The 3,336-nt window shown below is 32.2% G+C and overlaps 1 pseudogene; it reads left to right on the forward strand.

Annotated features, from left to right (window-relative positions):
* The first annotated feature begins 333 nt into the window (after window positions 1-333).
* Window positions 334-1,737, forward strand: LOC143631014 (U-box domain-containing protein 21 pseudogene; annotated as a pseudogene).
* Window positions 1,738-3,336: the final 1,599 nt, after the last annotated feature.

Here is a 3,336-nt window from a genome sequence, read left to right on the forward strand (position 1 = left end):
TACTATTATTATTTCTAATTTACCAGTTCAAACTTCAAACCTATAATTTGAAGCATTCCAAATGGTCAACATTCAATTTTCCGCTTTTCTTCAACACTATTTTAATAATAATAATATTATTTATATTATTATTATACATTGAAACCAAATTCTATGATTGAAAAACCAACTTTTCAAACCTTAAAACACGCGGTTGCATGTCTGCTTGTATAAATAACGACCAAACTAACATGTCTTCATATTATTCAACATATTCACAAAAACATTCTCAAGAGCTAGAAATAGAAACAAGTTATAGATATTTATATTATTAATAACACGTTACACGCTACAATGCTTTCTGCTTATAGAACCGAAGACAGGCAAGAACTAATGCTAAAAAGATCAACAAAGTTATGGATCATGTGGAGGTTGATCAAGTGATTATACCCGAGCATTTTCAGTGTCCGATATCACTTGAATTAATGAAGGATCCGGTGATATTATCAACCGGGGTAACCTACGATAGGGAGAGTGTGGAGAAATGGATATTTGAAGACGGGAAGCACACGTGTCCGGTGACGGGTGTGGCGTTGACCAGCCTTGACCCGGTGCCGAACCACACGATTAGAAGGATGATTCAAGATTGGTGTGTTGAGAATAAGTCGTATGGGTTCGACCGCATACCAACTCCTAGAATCCCTACTAGCTCGGCTCAAGTGGGCGCGATTTTATCAAGGATCGTGTCGATGAGAGATAAGGGAAATGCGGAAGGTGTTATGGAGTTAGTGGGAAAGGTTAAAGATTTGGTTAAAGAAAGTGAGAGGGACAAGAAGTACATTGTGTCGAATGGGACAGCTCGGGTGCTGTCCCAGACGTTTCAGGTGTTTTCTTGTAATGAATATCAAGAAAACACCTCGGTTTTGGAAGAAATTCTCTCAGGGTTAGCCCTGATTCTTCCGTTTGACCAGGAGACCAAGTCTGGTCTCGGGTCAAACCAATCTTTACGTACGATAGTAAAGATTTTAAAGGTTGGAAATTTATCCGGACGAAGAAATGCGGTCTTGGTACTTAAAGAACTCCTCTCATCCGACGAAACGAAGCTACAAGAATTCGCGACGGTTGAAGGAAGTATAGAAGCATTAGCAAAGCTTATCAATGAGCCAATTGACCATACTACAACTAATGCTTCATTGCTTGTCATTTATCATCTTGTCACCCCATCAACTTCTTTTAACCAAAAGGAAGCCCTAATATCAAGTTTCCTTGCAATGGGTTTAACCGAAAAGTTAACAGGAATGCTTGTCGATTGCACAAGAGGCGTATGCGAAAGGTCGTTAGGCGTACTTGACGGTCTTTGTAGCATAGATGAAGGGCTTGAGAAAGTTTACGCTAACGCGTTAACTGTCCCGGTGCTTGTGAAGAAACTGTTGCGTGTTTCGGATACCGCGACTGAGTTTTCGGTTTCGATTCTTTGGAAACTGAGTAGATATGAGAAGAGTATTGGAGATGAGGAGGTTGTAGCAATGGAAGCACTTCAAATAGGAGCATTTCAAAAGCTTGTGTTGCTATTGCAAGTTGGTTCTTCTTTGAAAACTAAGGAGAAGGCTGGTGAATTGTTGAAAGGGTGGAATTTGCTTAGAGGGAGAGATGAGTGTATTGAATCTATGGATTTTAAGAACCTAAAAAGATCTTTTTGATCAAAATTAGTATAGTTTTAGGAACAATATTTCTTTGTAAGTTTAAAATATATACGTAGGGAAATTAATAGTAATTCTTTTCCATACATATAAAATTGATTTAGAAAAAGATAACATGTACTCAATGTTGTGTTTAAGAGTGAGACCTAAGTCCTGGTAACCCTGTTAAATGATGATTTGACATAGATTTTATATCTTGAAATCAAGCCAGTTTTAAGCAACTTTATGATAATAAAACCAACTAGTAAGAGGCATGGCCGTCTCTGAGTTCATCTTAAGATTTTGGGGCTTGGGGCGAGTAGAAAAAACGGACCTCTAAAATCGTGTTCTCAATTATATAATAGATTTGACAATTTTACCAATAATGTTGTCTTTCAAAAGCCCAACATAAACAAATAATAATAATATGTTACTAAAATCTACTATTATAATAAATAAAAATCCATTTGTGCCACTTGGCACCTAATTCATCATATGTATGTCACTTGGCAAGTTTTTGTTTAATCTATACTATATAATAAATAAAGCTTTTCAAATGCCACATGGCATCACCAAAGTGTTTCTTCCAAAATTTTCCCTCATATCTCTCATATTAAATGACATTCTTTCTTATTAATAGTTTTGCATTTCGTTTTTTTTTCTTTTTAATCTTTTGTTTTCTCTTTTTAATAATTCTTTTCTGACTTAAAAAATTAAATATCAACATAAATATGTTATTTTGTTTATCTAAATATATTATATTAGTTATTAATATTAGCTTTTATAAGTAACCAATTTTCACATTGATTGTGAATAATGATTGTAAAAATTAAGGTTTTAAATATATTATATTAGTTAATTAAAATTAAGGTTTTATAAGAAATGATATTATTAGATGAAGAGCCAAGGTTAACTTAAATTTAAAATTTCAGTAAACTTTAACTTAATATTAAGCTAAACTGCATATGAAAATACAATATGATAATCGTGCTATAGAAGCCGAAATTATATCCAGAAGTAATATTGAAACTCACACTTTTATTCTAAAGAAAAATTTCTACACCTTTAGATAAAATAATTAATTTCAAAAAATAAAATTTTCACTTTATTTTTGTTTCGCAATAAATATTAATAAAAGCCAAGGCCAATTAATATAGATGGTTGGTGGTTGGGTTGTTTTTAGACAATTTATGTTAACTCATAGTCAGTTATATGTTGCATTATCTAGAGTTAACAACAGAAACAATGTGAAACTATTAAGTTTTGGTATAGAAAGTAAAATTACAAATAAACTACAAATATTGTGTACAAAGAAATATTTAGAGATTCATGAATTTTCTAACAACTTTTTATTTCTATATTGTATAATGTATAATTTATTAAACCATATAATATATCTTTATATTTGTTGGACATATTTTTTGTATTTCACATTATGTTATTATTTAAATAAATTTATTTATTCTAACACACGGGTAACTAACCTATCTAAACTCTATAATAAAGGAAACCAAAATGAGACAGATGTCTCATTATCAATCACTCATAATTTTATTTTCCCGCTGATATTTATTTTCCATCGGTGACTGATATTACAAAATTTTACGGTTCATCATTTTCATATTCTTCATCCCTGTTTCCTAATAGCGGCCCCTCATTCTTAATAGTTGGATTCAAT

Source organism: Bidens hawaiensis, unplaced genomic scaffold (genome assembly GCF_021521415.1).
Source record: "Bidens hawaiensis isolate Kalapana, Puna unplaced genomic scaffold, B.hawaiensis_p1.1 tig00005935_1, whole genome shotgun sequence".
Lineage (NCBI taxonomy): Eukaryota > Viridiplantae > Streptophyta > Magnoliopsida > Asterales > Asteraceae > Bidens > Bidens hawaiensis.